A 20184-nucleotide genomic window follows, 5' to 3' on the forward strand; every position below is an offset into this window, starting at 1 on the left:
CATTAAGGTTCTGATTGATTTCTGTAAAACCTCAACACTCAATCCCTGTTGTTTGCTCTAACTACAGATGGTCTCCGTCACCGCTAAGAATTATAGACAATAATAAACATGCATTGACCTTGTTACCACCTAAGCAATGCATATGAGGTAACATAGGGTCTCTTTACTGGTAAAATTCACCCTATGAGGTCAAAATTAAAATGTTAACTGGTGTTTTTCAGTGCATTTGTTGATATATATATTAAAGGGGATATAGGGGATGATATTGAAACCCTGCGCCTTAGTAACTACAGGTATCCAGTTGGCAACCCTAGTCATGACCAATTTCTACAGAAAATATATACATATGACTTACTAGGGGCAGATTTGTGAAAATAAAGAAGTGTATCACAGAAAAACTCACCCATTTTCTATTCATTCCTACGGGATTTTTAGAAGCCTATTTATCAAATGGTGAATTCTAACATAATAAATGCATTCTAATAAATGTACTAAAAATCGAATAGGAATGAACAGAAAGTTGGTGAGTTTTTCTGTACTAAACACTAATCTCACATTTTGATATATCTGCCCCTTAGTTATCAAATGTTGAGTTAAAAAGAAACTTTGTGAACTCTGTTAGGAAGGAAAGTTAGAATAAATGGAATTTTATATATAACTATACATCATTTGAAAATGACCTAGGGCAAATGGGAAGGAGATACAAGATGAAAAGGACAAGTAAAGCCCAAAGTCACAAGGCACATCTCAGAGGAATTCCTACATATAAACACTACCTAGCTTAGATTTTTCTGTTACTGAAATGTTGCATTGAATTGAGTGGAATCTACAGACACCAAAGGTTAAGGTAGGGGGCCTTGATCAGGTGAAGAAGGCAGGGAAAACAGGTTTAGGCTAGGAGTAGTGAGAAGGATAAAGGGAGGTGGAAAATGAATGGGGAGCTAATATAAGGAGCGGTTACAGGGAGCTGAACCTCCTCTTCCATGGTAGGCAGAGCAGGTAGTGAAATCTCGCCCCCCTTCTCTTAGCTTAGTTTTCGGGGATTGCTGGTGTTTATCAAAACTGGGTTGTTGAGTTGGGGAGGGAATTTTCAGTATCTCCTTGGGTAATGGGCCTAAGAGGTAGCAGTGTGAAGCTTACCGGCTCTTACTTGCCCATCGGTCTGCACCTGAGCCTGGTGGCTGGCATGGCAGGTGGCCCGTTTACCTCTGTGGAGTTTTTTTGTTGGCAAACATTCCTGGGGTGCTGGATACCATTTTATATAACTTACTGTTTGTTCATAATTGTTGTGTAAATAACAGCTGTGGCCTTTCACATTTATCCTCAACCCTGAGTATATTTGTTTGAGGTTTGCAAGGTGTTTAAGGGATTAATGGACATAATTTCTGGGGGAAGGCCAGATGCATTGACACTGCCCTGGTCATATCTTTTACCTCTCTATTAAGGTGTACAGAAAGTGTGACCATTTGTTGTAGGCTTGCTAATGGTGATAATTGTAGTTCACTATGTAGAAGGCTGCCAGTGAGGCCATTCAAATGGTGGTTTTGAGTATACATAATATAGTTCCCATTTTCCCCTCAAAGTAGTTTTGTTCTTTTTCTGTACAGTATTTAGAATAAGATCAGAGCGAATAATAAAATGGACATGCTATGATTAAAAAAATTCTGTATGTCAATTGTGTATTTTATAACTGAGCGGAACTAAATGCAAATTAATTTGTGACTATCCTTTAGACTCTGGGTTGTTTTATCCAGTAAAATCAATTTTCAAAGTCATTGTGAAACATTTGGGCCAAATATTTGGTATTTAGTGTACTCTGCATTAAGCACAGACTTAGAACTATAAGGGGGCCTAGGGTTATTAGCCACTATTGCTTTAAATCCCCAGACTTTATTTTTTTTAGTTCTAGGCAGAAGCCACTGTATCTAAGATAGTTCATTTACATCTCTATATTATTGGCCCATAGGTTGGTGACCACTTCCTGTCACACTTTAATATCGTATTTGGAAAGGGGTGACACTTCCTCTTTGACCGTCTATCCTCTCTTTAGGTGGATGTGTCTAGGGAGCCCTTCTAGTGAAAGTCGGGGAACAGGGACGTGTGAATGAGGTAAAGTCAGTTACAGGACTAGCTATTATTTTAGTATGTTCTAGGATTGTAAGACAGGACAAGCTAGTAAGAGCAGCCTATGCTCCAAATAGGAGAGATAGAAGAAAGTAGCTCTCCTCTAGGCTCTGCTAGCCTAAGTGAAGAAGTACTGTGCTGAAGAGGGATTCAAGTTATATTCTTCTTCCTGATCCATTTCTGCTGTAGAGGGATCCAGTCTACTAATGCTAGAAACCCTAAATATGAATCTTAAACCTACCAGTTTACTTTGCTGCCTCTGCTTTGACTAACCACTCTGTATATTATCTACCTTATTTGGATCTGTAAGGATTGTCTGTGACAGTAAAGACTGTTGCTATTTTCCTTTGCAAGAACATCTGGCATGCTCTACTTGTATTTATACATGGCAACAAGAGATATTTCTTCTACAAAACCCTCACCATCCTCTTCCAATTAGCAAAGTCCCAGCTGGGGAAGAAAGTCCAGTGTGATTTATGTTCTACTGTTCACTGGCTTAGGAAGGCCTATTTTAGCTAATAAAGGGTTATGGGAGATTGTCCAAATCTGCAGGAAGCTTGAGAATTTCATTGAACAACAACAAAGCAGTGCTGCTTTGTTCTCTCAAAATCCTCGGTAACCCCTCACAGTAAATCAGGGGGTCCCTAATCTTTTTCACCCATGAGCCACATTTAAATGTAAAAAGACTTGGAGAACAACACAAGCATTAAAACATGTTCCTAGGGGTGCCAAATAAGGACTGTTATTGGCTATTTGGTAGCCCAAATATGGACTGACAGCCTACAGGAGGCTTTGTTTGGCAGTACAGTACATCTGGTTTTTATGCAACCAAACTTGCCTCCAAGCCAGGAATTCAAAACTAAGCACCTGCTTTGAGGCCACTGGGAGAAACATCCAAGGGGTTAGGGAGCAACATGTTACTCACGAGCCACTGGTTGGGGATCACTGCAGTAAATGAATATTGTTTTTAAGGCTAGCGCAAACCCATCCGTGCAACCAGAGCTCTACCAAACATAGGCAGAATATTCTTTATTGTGTTCAGTGATTTAATTAAGATTGTGTCCATTTCAAAACATGTATAGAGTACACAGGGACAGGGTGGGGGGGTCAAGTGAAAATAAATTTAATCTGATTAATTTCTATTAAAAATGTTTTAAAACATTACAAAAGTACCACATAATTATATAAATAAAGTGGATTAATCAGTGCTGATTTTTTCATTTGCAAAATGTACTTCTTTTATTCCTTATTCCCTAAATGTTCACTTTGTGGAGCGTTCTGTTATTTTTTTTTTTTAAGCAGACTGTAAACATAACCTGGGTACACACAGTACATTCCTAAAAGCCTGACTTATACATTTATGTTACATCAAACTGAAACCTTTTGTGAAGCACAAATAATGTGGCCTTGATTATATAAATGCTAACAGCTAATTAATTCACATTAGTGGCACAGAAGTTTTTTCAACAATATTTCCTGCACCTGCATTCAGCAAAATGGGAATCGTGCTGCCGAGTGTTTTACTGATAAAAAACACAAAGCAACATCTGAATATAGAATCTACATTTCAATAGTTTATTATAGTTTAAATAAGCATATGTTTAAAAATACAAACATTCCAAGTGATCATTACCCAAAGTGCAGGATTTTATCAGAGTCAGCTTGTTTCTACAGATGCTGAATTTCTCTCAGATACTCAGCACATGGAATGTGCATTCTGCTCTCATATCCAAGGTCTTTTTCTGAAAATAGATAAGCAAGTTTCTTATATTCACATCTGGTGATGTCAGGAAGTCAGATACTAGTCGTTGTTTTAAAAGAGACTTACAAAATACGTTCTAAAGTACACCAGTCTCAGCAGCAATGTATATATACAGGTAATTAAACAAGTTAAAAGAGTCCCAAAATTAGCTGAAATAAAGATACAGTTAGGGGACCTATTATCTAGAATAATCTTTCTGTAATTTGGATCTCCAAACTTTAAGGGGACCATTTACTAATGTTGATATCTTTATCGCGATTTGTGGGTTTTCATTGTGCTTAAACTAAATTTTTTGTGTTTAAAAACTTCGGATTGGTTTTTCCGCCATTTACAATTGCTCAATACAAAAAAAATCGCGACAGCGACAAAAAAGTTGCGCAAAACACGATAAAGTTGTGACGGCGACGAAAACATCGCACAAAATACGGAAAAAATACACGCTGGAGATGAAAAAGTCGCAAAATTTTTGTTTCCAATCCGATTTTTTCCCATTCGGGATTCGGATTCGTGGATTAGTAAATGTGCCCCTAAGACTAGACATTTGTGGTTTCTGTGAAAATGAGTTTGTGGTTAAAAAAACTTTTCAGTAAAATTTATTTCTGACTCCTTTGTGCCAAGCCTGTGCCGCCCATCATGAAAACAACTGACACAGGCAGCACCGCATTCATGGAGGCTTCCACAGGTGTCTGTGTTCCAAAATGTAGCTGTGTATTGCTTTTCTCTCTATAAAATGTTTCTGCATATATGTTGGCTGTATAATCAACCTAAATGGTTATGCTGTAAAAACAGAGGCATTTAATATGGCGATCAGTCAATGTAAAGGAATATAAGCCCCAATTACCATATATTTTACTCTGCTTTTTACACAATTTTAGGATACCTTTTGCAAGGCATGATAAAAAAGGACCCTTAACACATCTATATCTATAGCATATATCGGAAGCGCATAAAAATATAAATAAAAGAATCAAAACATAGTGCAGTATGTTTTGGATAATATACACACCTTAAAGTGCACTTATAAATGAATATGATGTGACTTAAACTTAATTAAGTGATAGCCGAATAAAGCCAAATTATTTGGCTTTATTCAGGTGACAGGTGTCCACCACCAACTCAGTTTGGTGAGTCAAAATACTTACCAGACTCAAAGGAACAGCAAGTTAAAACAAATCTGCAGAATGTTGATGGCAGTGATGAACGAATCCTCAAACCATGATCAAATGAGAGAGAAAAAAATAGTATAATACCGTTTATTGTAATAAAAAACTGCAAGATACAGGCTACTTACATGATTGTAGTAAAACTCAGAAATAACAGTACCAAGCTCTACGCGTTTCACATAATTAACGTCACGCTTCCTCCATAGCCAAATAATTCGGCTTTATTCGGCTATCACTTAATTAAGTTTAAGTCACATCATATTCATTGATTAGTGCACTTTAAGGTGTGTATATTATCCAAAACATACTGCACTATATTTTGATTATTTTATTCATATTTTTATGCACTTCCAATATGTGCTCTTTGGATACACTCGAGACCCAATCAAAGGTGGTTTACTGTGAGGAGGCTGCAAACAACATCACCTATATTCACATAAGAAGACACTAACTATATACAGATCACAAAGACCACGAAGAGCGCCGAGTATTTTTGTTTCATTTTTACAAAGATTGTGCAGCCTGCATGCAACATGCTGATATCAGGATACCCCCTGCATCCGCAGGTGTTTGCAAGCCATGGAGACACATTTATGCACTCTAATTCCTGCTCCCATTTAGACTCATATTCACTTTTCCACAATCAGGTTTACTGTTATATTCATAAGTTCAATGAGAAAAAGTACAGGCTTCCCAATACGTAAAGGTCAAAATAAAGTTAAAATTTAATTTATTAGGACAGATTAACCCTAACATGTTTCATGCCTGTTGGGGCACTTCTTCATAGGCCCCAATAGGCAGGGAACATGTTACGCTTAAGCTGTGTCCTAATAAATTAGTTTTTAATGGTATTTTGACCTTTACATTTTTGGAAGACCACAATTTTTCTCATTGAACTTATGTACCATCCACCCATAGACTGGGGTGAACTGTGGGTCTTTTCTATTAATTTACTTCTATACTAGACATGACTGTTTATGTGCAACTTTACATTTTTGAGCATTGATCACTGCTAAGTTTTTTTCTGCTTTTTTTGTTACTGTTATATTCACCCTAACATACACACTCACATACCCAACCTTCCTAAATACACATATACTCAAATACTAACTGGCAATTTTATACATACCTATATTTTCAGACACACATACGCACTCTCTCATGTTCATAACCTTCTCATTTCCAAACCTTGCACACAGTCAGCTCTTAAATGGTCTCCCCCTCCCATTATGAAACCCTTAAAAAATGGTTGATTTGGTCATTTCAAATACTGTCTATCCACACAATCTTAAATAACAAACCAAAAAATATATGTATCATCATTGTTTGCGAATTAAACATCACATACAGATTACATCTAATCAGTAGAATAAAAAAAACATTTATGGCGGAGGTAACAGATATCTGTATTCAGAAATGAATCAGTTCATTTACTCTGCTAAATATTTACTGCCCACTGTACTTGTTGTTTTTTGAAAAAGTTTTTTTTAGCAAAATAAATGTTATTTCTCTATGCATTAGATTCTATATACACACAAATTGTACAGAGATTGTTATAGGTTGCAGTGTATAAAGTCTATTGTAGAGTGTTGGTTATAAATATTTTAAAAGGTCAGAGAAAATGTGACAACTCTTCCAAGAGCTACATAATCAAATGCAAAGATGAATGGTTAATTACCCAGGGACTCTGGTTTGAGTAAGATCAATAATGGGACATTGATAAAGAATTGTGGCCTTTGAGGGTAATGGGCGGGGTCTCCTAGGGTTGTTATTAACCTGCTTTTCAGTGTTTCAGTCTTGTGTGTATTCTTTCAGCAACGGGCAAGCTCCCCTCTGAATGACTAGCCCTGCTCTTCTGTAAGTTCTACCGGGCAAAACATCAAACGTGTTGTGACTCAACAAGAAAAGGTAGGATGAAAAATTTAATTATTTGGTTAATTTTAAGGATCTGTGGCTCTGGGATATATTACCTTAAAACTCATTATCCAGAAAGTTCCAAAATATGGCAGTGTTTTATTTAAAGTAGGAATTCTTCATTTCTGACTGATTTTTTTTTAATCTGGAATAATCAAAGTGGTACCTTGTATTTGATGCTAACTAATCTAGCATTATTAATTCATGTTCAAATCAGAAGGAACAAATCCTGTTAATTTTTGATGTTGCCATAAGGCATGATGTTCTACATTATGGAAAGATCCATTTCCAGTATCTGGAAAATCCCTAATAATCCCATTTGCAGTAAAGGCGTGTTTGCATTCCATATGTACCAGTAATGTAACAGTGTAAAAATGGGCTATGTACATGTACATATACGGTATATTATGGAGAGTAGGATCCAATATCCATAAACCTTCTATGTATGTATGTATGTATAACTTTATTTATAAAGCGCCACAAGGGTACGCAGTGCTGTACAATATTACAGAATACAAAATTACACACAGGGAGGACAAGTGATATAATAAATAAATACAATAAAAAAAAAAAATATATATATATAAGTGCCATGTGGTATGAGACACAGTAGGAAGGAGGTCCCTGCCCCGTAGAGCTTACAATCTAAGTATCCAGAAAGCTTTAGGAAATCCATCTCCTATAGACTCCATTTTAATCAAATAATTAAAATGTTTCAAACGAATTTCTTTTTTTCTATGTAATATAATAAAACAGTACTTTGTACTTGATTTATATTTTAATTCTTACTGCAGGCAAAACTTTTTACTTCTCATATATCTTAAATGTAAAGTAGGAGTGCCCAATCAGTTGTGTCTATTCCAAACACTGTAACTCCATGGGGCACATTTACTAACCCACGAACGGGCCGAATGCGTCCGATTGCGTTTTTTTCGTAATGATCGGTAATTTTGCGACTTTTTCGTATATTTTGCGATTTTTTCAGCGTCTTTCCGATTTTTGCGTAAAAACGCGATTTTTTCGGCGTCTTTACGATTTTTGCGTAAAAACGCAAGTTTTTCGGCGTCTTTACGAAAGCTGCGCAAAGTCGGAATTTTTCGTAGCGTTAAAGCTTGCACGAAACATCGCGCCTTTTAAGTTTTAACGCTACGAAAAAGGCGCGACTTTGCGCGCAAGTGTTAACGCTACGAAAAAATCGCGACTTTGCGCAACTTTCGTAAAGACGCCGAAAAACTCGCGTTTTTACGCAAAAATCGGAAAGACGCTGAAAAAATCGCGTTTTTACGCAAAAATCGTAAAGATGCCGAAAAAATCGCAAAAAATATGAAAAAGTCGCAAAATGTTCGTTTCCAAACGGAATTTTTCCAATTCGGATTCGAAATCGTGTCTTAGTAAATCAGCCCCCATGAGTCATTTGCAAAAGCAGTGCAATATTAGGATACAAATATGCATGATTTTTATCCCCAATTGATATTGTGGATAAATGTATGTGAATATATATATTGACCTTACATGCAGAGATGGAAAACTTTTTTTGTTAGTTGCACTGCTTTGTAATTTTGTTTTGTAGAATGGCAAATATGATGCCCATGGCATCGATGCCCTGCAATGCTTAGTGAATGTTTTATCACACTTTTTTTAAAGTTGTCCTACTTCCTAATGTTCTTACTTTCAGATATAACTGCTGTTGTTGTACTTGTAATGGTGCAATCATTTTAGAGAAAGATATTAAATGCACAGTTATCTTTTAGCCACAATGTTAGGCCCCTTGGGCCCCCAGATGCTGGGTGACTACGCATCCCATTCTTCAACATATAACCAAGGTTAATACACTTGGAAGTTATAGCAGAGATGTCAACTCCCCCAATAATCCCAGGAGTTGCCCGATATAGGCGTCCCTCCCCCAGTCAACCTATGTTTTAAAATGACATCACAAATCACATCACTAGGCCACGCTCCCAAAAATTGCAGTGACACAAATCCCTTGATCCACAACAGTTGATAGCTGACCACTCTGTTATAGTCTAGTAACATTTAAGTACCCAGAGTTAGTCATCAAGGTGTTAAGCTATTGATACTGGTGTGTTAATTCAAAATATAAGGCAAACGTGATAGTAATATAAGGTAAACAAGACAAGAGTCACTTACGTAGAACACGGATAAAAGAACAAGAGCACAGGCACAATATTCTCTATTCTGTCTATTGGACAGTTAGTTAGTATAGATATTGGTATGTGTAAATATGTATGTCAGTGCATAAAGAGATCAATATTAGTATGCGTATATATTAGAACTGGGGCTTATTGGAAGGAACTGAAAATGATTGACTTTGGTATTTTTTTAATGATCATTTACTATGTTACTATGTTAAATCACACCCCTCAGTGCTTATTCCAGTGCCTCCATAAAGGGCTGCAATCTGTACCTAATGTGGATAAAAATCCATGGCATTGTGTAGCGTGCAGGGGCAGGACACCCCTAGCTGCGTCTGTAGCTTCCAATGGTCTTATACGCCTACGTGCCTCCCCTTCCCCTCATAAATACAGCACTGGCAAAAGCAGACAGGACTGTATTCATTGGGGAAATGTAAGTCTCTACACTCTGTTTTGGTGACCCCATCTACATGCGCACATGGCACATTGCACCTGTTTTTGCACTTTGCCCTGCATGTAGCAAATGACCCCCTTTTCATTCATTTGTAAATGGGATAAAAACTTTTCTTAAGCTGCATCATCAGTTTTACTGACAATGAATACAAATAACAAGCTGTCTATGTAAAAAGAACACTTTCTCCTTATTATGACCATGTACAGCTCTGCTTATCTGCAAAATACCAATTTAAAGCTAATAAATTCATTGTATCCCTGTGGATAATAAATGTTTGCATTTAAGAGAAAATGTAACTTTTTTTAGGGCAGTTTTTATTGCATAATCACTTTTTTCCTTAGGATTGCTGTTTCACGGCTTTTGTGTTCAAACTTTCTCCCAGTTGGGGCTATTACATTGTATGCACTGTGTATGCAAGCAGCAATTCTGACATTACTAGAATTCATTTTACTTAGGGAATATTTAAACAGTCATATTCCTAAATATACTCTTAATATGCTGACTGACCCACTTTAAATTATTCAAATCTCTAAGCCAATCATTCTTAGTGATACAGATACTGGGAGAGTTACAGAGCAGCTGGTGCCTTTACTAAATGCTATTTAGACTATTATGGCTTTAGCTATGTTCATTTTATTTTGATCATAAGTAAATAGGACTTTATGAAAGCTTTAATGTTATACACTCCTGACCAAGTTGGAAGCCTATTGGCTCATGTATGGGCCCAAAATAATGCACTACCCAATCAGCATCTTATCAGGACTTACCAGATATTGATTAGATTAAACGAGAAATACAAACAGAGAATTGCATCCTGCAGTAGCAGCAACCCATATGTCTGCAGAAGTTCTTCAAGTGATGGTTTGGGTTAAACCAAAGGAGAAGATCTTACCATGGTAGAAGTAGATAAGTGAAGTTGGTCTACTGACCAAGAATAGATGAAAATCACTATGGTGTTGCTTAATCTTCCTGGTCAATAAATACACATGTAAGCTCTATTTGTAAGAAGCCTTTATTCCATACTTTCTCTAAATTAAAGGTGGAAGGGATGATAGGAGCGCATTGTTCTAGCAAGTGAAAACTTACTTTTTCAATGTAAATGTAATAATAAATGTATATTTATTGTGGCTCCTAATAAACATTTTTGAACTAGAGCTGCTTGGCATCATATGCTCATAATTCAGTCTACAAGATCCCCATGTATCTTTCATGCTATTTTGCTCCAGCCGCTATAAAGCCCTCATTCCTTCATCAGAATAAACCACATAACCGACATAACTAAAATATTCAAAAGTACATTGCTTTTACTTGTAATGTCAAAGTGTCTCCACATAAATACTCATAGAGCATGTGAGACAGGGGGATGTGAAGAATTTTGTATTTGTAGAAAGGATAATACATTATAATGTAGGTGCTAAATTGCACTAATGACATTACCTATAGCAATGTAGTTGGACTAAAACTAATTGCTGATTGGTTACTATTGGTAATTGCACTGACGTAATACAGGTATGGATCCATTATCTGGAATCATGTTATCCAGGAAGCTCCAAATTACATGAAGGTCATCTTCCATAAAGATGATTTAAATTTTTAAAAAATTATTCTCTTTTTATCTTTAATAATAAAACAGTACATTGTACTTGGTCCTAATTAAGATATAATTAATCCTTATTAGAAGCAAACAAACCTATTCTTTTTTTCAGTATTTAAATTTTTTAGCAGAATTAAGGTATGGAGATCCAAATTAGTCCTCTTTCCTGGAAAATCCCAGGTCCCCATACCTATAGTAGCCCAGTCTTTTATAGCATGCTTTTTTTATCTAGTCTCAACCCCCCCCCATCACCCCTGAGATAACATCCAGGCTCACCACTCAAAATGTATCTACTGTATCTCCTAGTCGGAATTAGCTTTAGGCTTGCAAGCTTATTGTGTGACCCCGAGCAATCAACTTATTGGTGTGTATTCAATACTTGCAAAAAACAACAATGCACCTATCAGGGAACAGAGCATTATCATGGGTCACTCGTACATTGAAAAAACACAAATCCTTACCCTCCTCACATTTTGTAAAAAAAAAAAAAAAGAGGCAGTAATCTCCACCTCATTTTAGCTATTCAAAACATTTTGCAGCTATATTTTTTTATTTAAATAACAGACTCACAGTGATTGGTTGTGCTACTGTAGGCCAGATATGGGCATTGGGCATTCCTGTGAAACAAGAATGTGTTATGTATTAGTTGACAAGTGCCAATTGCCTACTAATTCTCTTGTCCCTACAGGGCAGTTTCAATGGCACTAGGTTTTTTGGGGTTTTTTTTGCCCAGAAATGTGAGTGCAAATATTTATAAAATAAAGCATTGCACTTGTTTGGGACCTGGAGTTAATAAGGATTAATTATATCTTAGTTGAAATAAAGTACAAGGTACTGTTTTATTATTATAGAGAAAAAACAAATGTGTTTAAAAATTCTGAATCATTTGATTAATATAGAGTCTATGGGAGATGGCCTTGTAATTCAGAACTTTCTGGATAATGAATCCCATACCTGTACGTGCGTGTGTGTGTATATATACAGTATATATATACATAAACATGTAGCAAATACCAGCATTCACCTTCCGGACTTGATGTGACTGGGTGCTACAAATGAAATTTTTTTTAAAAGAAAAGATTACAAAGCACTCACAGTATACTGGGAAAAAAAGCATTCTTTACTGAATCAGAAACATACTGCCAAATGTCAATATGTGTTTGATTCCCTAAATAATTCCCTCTATTTTCAGTATACTGTGAGTGCTTTCTTAATTTTTTCTTATACATATATATATATATATATACCTGGCAATTATTAATGGGTTAAAGTTTGCCTCTATTACTTTTCCATGTTTACAGTGTGTTTTGCTAAAACCTACATGTCTCTGCAGATTTGCAGCAACCAGTCAGTCTTAGTTAAGCATTATTAATATATCTAATGCCCCAATGAACTGACAAGAGCTAAAGATCTTGTAATCCAAGGCCCACTGCTGTGAAGCAGGACATCTGCACAATTAGTCACTGCAACTGGCACATTCTCAGACTTTTTTTTTCCCAAGACATGGCGTAACAGCAGCAGCCACAAGCAGCCTGCAGCAGGTGAAATATTCAGGCACGCCATATTCAATTATGGTGCATTCATGCATTAGAAGGTACAGGAGCAATACATATCTTTATTCAGTTTACATTTTTATAATATTATTTTCAAACTACTGTATTTAAAGGGTATGTACATACAAGTGCACAGCTGGGGAATATAACTGGCGATTGTGCTACAGGCAAATACTGTAAATGCTAGGGATATGTGGTTTTCTGGTTAAGGGATTTTACTGTAATCCTGGGCAACTTTGTGTTAAGGATGATAAAACTGTTTAAACATTATAAAACCAATAGGATATGCGCTAGCTTAGTTAGCATCAAGTGCTATATCTAAACTGGTATAAAATAAAGGAATTAGCTGATATTAAAGAGATACTGATGCCAAAATGTAATTTTTTTTACATTATCTTTACTAAAAATGATCAGCATCTCCTATAGGTCATAAAAATTAGTGTTTTTAGTGTAGTATCCCTTTTGAGGGGCTAATTTATGAACTTTCAAATTTCATTTTTTTTTCAGTGATTCAAATTTCTGTGAGCAAAAACTCCCAAATTCAATTTATGGTTTTCAAAACTGAAAAGCTCAATATTTAGTAAGAGCACAAAATGTGAAAAACTCAAATTCAAACTTGTCACAGGGGGTCACTATCTTGAAAAGTGTCAGTGACACTGCACATGCTCATTGTGCTCTGAGGAGCTGTTGAGAAGTTTAGCTTAGGGGGTCTTAGCAAATTTTCAAGCAGAAAATGAGGTCTGCCTGTAATGTAAGCTACAGGGCTGATTATTAAATTCTGATGCTAATTGCACTGGTTTCTGAGCTGCTATGTAGTAATTATCTGTAGTAATTACTAACCAGCCATATATGGTGACATGTATATTCTATATATACAGTTTATTGGGAGTGGGACCCTAAGCTCAGTAAGTGACAGCAGCACAGAGCATGGGCAATGAATCTGCAGAAAAGAAGATGGGGGGCTACTGGGGCATCTTTGGAGGCACAGATCTTCCCTGCTAAAGGGTTGGGGTTGCCTTGGGCGGGTACAGAAGCCCAGAATATAATGTACAACATTTCTAGCCTACTGTTTTAGTTAAGCTTTAGTTCTCCTTTATTCCTGCAGGTAACAGAGTGGCCTCCCTAATAAATACAACACTGTCCCTTTATTTGCACTATGCCGTGAAAATGCAAATACAGGAGAAATCAAGAAACCTAAAGCTGTGAAAAGTTTTAACATAACTGCTACTTTTTAAAGGATGATGTTTACATGATATAGAGCCTTAAGGGCTGTTTAAAAATGCACATGTTTTACCAGGGAATTAGTTTCCATAAATTCCAGCTTTAAGAAATGCCACTTTACAGCGGATCCTGAATCACTCAATTAGGGAAACGCTTTCCAGAAAATAAATGTCATTCTAGGTGAATTTAACAAATACGTATAGCTGCTTTTTTTTTTATCTTATTTTTAGCAATATTATGTAATTATCTCAACTCTTGTAGAAAACTAGTTTTACAAGGCAATTTCATTCACTTAATTTGATACCTGGTGTACAGGTGGGATTGCATGACTTGTACAAGCTCAGGAGAAGCCAATGCATGAATTGATTCTAGGGTGTTCATAATTTATTTTCCTGTTTTTTGCAGGTTGCACCCTGTATGTGCGGATCTTGGCACTCCTAGAATGGGCAGTATGAGAGGGGTATGCGTGTATCCCCCCAAAACCACCTATCTAAGGCATTACGTAAAGGTCTCCCTTCCGCCTAATGGCACCTCACCCAAAAACCTGCATCAACTTCAATGGGTAAACAAACTTTTGCTTTGCTTTGCAGAAATATTTAGTGCAATAAGCCGTATATTTTACTTTGTTTTATCCCCTCACCCTTGTTCCTATTGAATAGTTGTCTGTGACCTGTGATTGGAGGTTTGGGCTTTAAATTCTCCTCCCTTCTGTTGTAGAAATTCTTTACATGCCACATAAACACTGGTTATGCTCTTGACAGTCTTGTTTTCTATTGGGTCCTTGGACTTCCAAAACATTTCCAATATTTCTATAGAAAAAGATTCCGCCGTTTATAGCATTTATAGCATGTACAATATTGGCTTCTAGTTATGATTAAACGTGCTCAGGTTTAAAAGGCGGCATTTGATGAATCTTAGTCAATAAATCTGAAATTACTGCAGCATTTAATTTTATGGACATATAAAATCTGATGGCATACAGTATATATATCTGCTTCTCTGGGCTATGATAGAACATTTTTTCCTTCTATAAAATTATTTACTTAGATAAAAACGATCCTGGGATTAACTTCGAGAGGGAAGAAAGATGAAGGGCAGCTCTTAAAAAAGAGCTTTGAGAGATAAGATATTGGGTCTATTTATTAAGTGCTAAAGGATCATTGATTTTGGCACTGGGTTTAATCTAACAAGGCTATTAAGAAGCAGCGAGTTTAACATCTGTTTTGTAAAATAGTGAGCATTACAGGTACCAGATATATGAACCACAAGAATAATTTACTTGCAGAAATGATGAACACACAGTCTGTGGTGAGAATTCAGAGAGTTGGGAGCTTTTATTCCCTAATATCTTTTACTTTTATTATGCAGAGTACAATGTGGTTATACACAGAGGCAATTACAGTAAAGGTGCATTGTATAAAGGGACATTAAAATGTTCTGTGCTAAATTGGGGGGTTCCTAATAGTGTTAATGCAAATGCATACTCCTTGGTATAAGAAAGGCTTAATTACTGGGGGGGAGTGACAATTTTTTAGGCACCCCTGAGTTATTATAACCTTAGACCCCCAGACTAGAGCTCTGCTTTGCTAAAAAATGCACAGGCCCAGGGTATTGTGGCACCAAGCATGGTGTCGCTATCTTGCTTCTAGTTTCATGCACAACTGAGCCAACACCCTACCTTTTAGTTTCAATATTGCACTACTGCTCATGTGCACCACCGAGGGCAACAGTGAGAATCGCAGAGACTTAAAGAAAAATGGCGGCACAGGGTCTGTAGATAAAGATTACAATTATTGCAATGCCTTGTCATTAAGCTGTCCCCTGTTCTTTAATGTACAGGATCCATCTGATTGGGCCTAAAATGGTATTGATTTTATGGGAAAAAAAATTAGCACATACTTTTTTCCTTGAAATGTTAGTACTTTCATTTTGGTTTAGTCATGAGATTTCCTTTGGTTTAGGTATTGTGTCTCCATTTCTCCTTTTATGTGTTTTTAACCAAATATATGTGACTTTGTCATACACAACATAAACAGCCACCTGACTAGTAATGGAATTATTAATAATAAAAATAATAATAATAATAATAATAGGGCTGCACCTTTGCTTCCAGCTGAATAAAATAAGGGCACATATCTGAGATTCAAGTATTGTCCTACTACAGCAATACTGAAAATGCAGCGCAAAATAATTAATATTTTGACAGCTTTTTTTGTATTAAACATATCTTATTTTGAGAATAACTAGTAGGCAATACAAAAGCATTAAATTTGTTTGCTCTGGCTTCTACATGTTGAATAGTATGTGGATGGTAGTCAGATGTCAATAAACAACCCTTCATTAAAGTATTTGCGTCAACATGGGCTCCTTGAACTTCTGCTGCCTTCCACCTGCCTTATGCACCTATTGATGTAGTGGACCCTTGGAGTTCCAGATCTGAGCAGTGCCCTGTGACTTTAGGAAAAAAACTTTGGCGTCTATTGCGTCAGATGTCATTTTTATAGTGAACTGTGGATGTGATATCATCCAGGCTTAGAAAACGTTCATATGGAAATGCAATAATTTTGACACATTTGTTGAAACTGTATCAGTCACAAATCCCCCTGACAACAACAATGCAGGAATTCTGGGAGATAATGTTGGATTGTGAGAAAAAAACCATGGTGCTCAAAATTGCACTTTGCTCCCAGCAGTTGTGGTTATAAATGACCCCTACTGTCCCGTACTGTCCAATTTTGATGCGGCTGCGCCTTTTTTTTTTTATGCGGACGTGCTCGATTTGACACAGCCACGCCTAATTTGAAAAAATTCTGCACAATGAATTTTTCTGTGGCGAATTTTCGCAGAAGTTTCGCAAAACAATTCGCCAATGGTGAAATACGGAACTTTGCTGCAAAACCATGCCTGGCGAAAAAATTCACTCATCACTAGTTAAATGTCCCTAAACTCTTTTTCTTAGTTTTGCCTCTGCGTACAGTTTGAAAGGCAATTCCCATAAATCACATTAATTATGTCAAGGAAGATTGTTCATGTCTCCTTGGCAACATTTTAAACTGCAATGTTCTTCCAATATAACTACTGCAAAAAAATATGGTTTATGGTGGCACTTTATAAATGTTGAACGTTTGTGTAACTGCCCCAGTTTCTTACAGCTATAGGGTAAATAGATTTTTTTTAATTAAAAAAATATAGTTACACATCTATGTTAACATAGTGAGAAATGAATGCAATTAAGCACTAGTCTGATCAACTAATACTACAGAGAGATATTTCTTTGTGTGGTTCTGTACAATTTGCTCTAAAGGTGTGGATGCAAAAAAAGTCTAAAGCATTGACAGATGGTACTCAGCGTTGGACCCCTGCTGTGCCCAGCAGGGCAATGGCTTACAAGGTTTGGCCTGTCAGAAAGACTCTGTCTTCCAATTGAATGGCAAAGTATTGCCTGGCAGTTTAATTCAGATACAAAACTGTCTTCATTTCCAGATATATTTGCTTGGTTCTGTATCCTCCTCCCTGAGCTCCAGCACAGAAAATATCAGAGACAGCAACAGAAAAACGATTGATCACTGAAGAAGAGGTAGAAGGTAAGAATTATATGACATTGTTTAATCTCTCTGAAGATGTTATTGTAGCTGTAAAATTAATATAGGGGAACAGCAAGCAGTAAATGCATGCTAACCATGTGTTAAATACCATGTGGTGTGTTTTATGATCAATATCCATATGTCTAATTGACAGCACAATTAATTTATATATACAGGTATAGGATCTGTTGTCCGTAAACATGTTACACAAAAAACTCCTAAAAATATTTCCTTTTTTTCTGTAATAATACAACTAACATATAATTAATACTTTAATGATTATTGACTTTTTAGTATACCTAGGAGACTATTTACTAACAGTTGGATTTTAATATTTTTCCGATTCAGACTTTTTAGCTCTAAAAGTCGCCGGAAAAAAAGTCAACATTTTTTCGAGATCTACTATGCCACAAAACTGCTAAAAATACAAATCTGACAATGCGACAGCTAAAACTTGCTGAGATCATGTAGAAGTCAATGGCAGATGCCCCTCCCCTTCCCAGGAGGATCCTTCTTTGCTTCTAATATATGACGCTGGTTTTTGTACAACTAAGTTTCTCTGCTTTTCTGTGACTTTTTCCTGCACATACTTTTTCAGTTCAGACTTTTTAGTAAATGTCAGATATTCGTGGAAAAGAGTTTGTTCGAATTTTTCAAAAGAAAAAAAATGAGAAAAGTTAGAATTTCAGTAAATCTGCCCAAAGTATGAAGATCCAAATTACAGGAAGACAACTTATACAGAATACCCCAGGTCCTGAGCATCCTGAGCATCTGTGTGTGTGTGTGTGTATATATATATATATAGTACAATAAATGATTAAAAATAATACAAGTAACTTTTAACATATTTGCAAGGCAGAATTTATTTACAATTAACTAGGAATAAAGGGCTAAATATGAGGTTGCCCTTCTGGATGTTTCCTTATTGCATCAAAGAAAAAGAGCAATAACACCCAGTAACATTCTGTGGGAAGTGCTATTCTGTTTAATTAACAGATTAGGTTTGGAGAAATGTTGACATCACATGATCTGTAGCTTGAGGCTAATGGGTAAAAGTATGCAACTGTACTTTCTCTTATTAGCAGTGGTACAAATACCAGTCTAGATGCTTGTGGTCGGTTGCAGTGGACATTAATTAAAACAATTCCAGTTTCATAAATATAGTTAGAATGACTAAGTTTTTGTAGTTGATGAAGTCCAAATAACTAAGAATTTTGGTCTAGTACCTCTCAGGTTATATGGTTGTCCTCAGGTTAGATTCCCCAGTGTTACCTTTGGTTATTAGCTCATTCAAACTTTGTGTTTCAACTTTTACCATCTCTGGATAATGAGAAGATTGTGTATTCATGAGGACATTTGAATTCTCTGTGGCTATGAGTTGATTGTGACTCTGCCCACTTTACAGGTGGATACACTCTCAATATATACTGTAGAAAGTTTATAATAACAATCTGAATTCATAACCCATTGAAAAGTATCTAAAATTGTAATCAGTCAAACATTTGTTTAGAGGGTTTGGCATGGAGATGACTTGGTATTGGTATTTCTTTTTGGCATTGATGCACTGTGTGCTTCTACCTTGCACACCCAATTCTTCTGCCTTCTGGGTACCATGGTTGTGTCCTTTCTTACCTGCTTCTTTGTGTGCCCCAGACTTGTCTTGATCACCCATTTGTTATCTTCCCTGGAAGAGGGAATATGAAAACATGGGCTGTCATCCTGATCAGTCCCCTACTAAGCCATAGGAAACCAGACACCAATCTTGGTAAGTGAAGTGTCTATTACTATAAGAAACCTTAATATCTGTGGAGTATTGTGTAATACCTTATGTGCTGTGTCAGTGTTGTGCCTATCTTAGGCACAGTGGGTTCCTCATGAGCTACCTTATGCATAGTATTGCTGGTGTGGCTACTTTGTGACTACTTAGACTACTTAATACACTGCCGCACTTATATACTATAGCATACTGAGTTATTCAGTTATTGTGGGATAACTTCTGTCCCTAGGGGAACATATTCTGTACTATACAAGACATTGTGAACCACATTATACGCCATGTAGGTTATCTTTAGTTACCACACAGATTAGAGCTAATGTACTATAGGTATAGGACCTGTTATCCAGAATGTTCAGGATCAGAGGTTTTCTGGATAAGGGGTCTTTCCGTAATTTGGATATCCAAACTTTAAGTCTTCTAAAAAAATGTATTATATCTTAGTTGGGATCAAGTACAAGGAAATCATTTTTAAAAATGTGATTTTTTTTTTTTATTAAAATGGAGTCTATGGGAGATGGCCTTCCAGTAATTTGGGGCTTTCTGGATACCAGTTTTCTGGGTAACCATGCCTGTATTATAAGTAACTTTAAGCCCATGTGGACTATTCTATTCTATGACATTTTCAGCAATCTAGCATTTCCAGCTATCTAGCACACCGTTAATAATTATAAATTATTTTATACCCCTTTACTAGTGAACAAGGCAGAAGTAATAGTCCTTCAAGAGTATCCGCTTTTTTAGTTATAAATTAAGTGAACCCTTATGATTGATAAATCCATCCTCATGTTTTACACCAAAAAGGCATCATTGCAAAACTGAATTTTTTATAGCTTGTTTCAGATCTGCAGATATATATTTTAAGCTTATTTATATTGATAGCAAAAA

Source organism: Xenopus tropicalis, chromosome 5, assembly GCF_000004195.4.
Source record: "Xenopus tropicalis strain Nigerian chromosome 5, UCB_Xtro_10.0, whole genome shotgun sequence".
NCBI lineage: Eukaryota > Metazoa > Chordata > Amphibia > Anura > Pipidae > Xenopus > Xenopus tropicalis.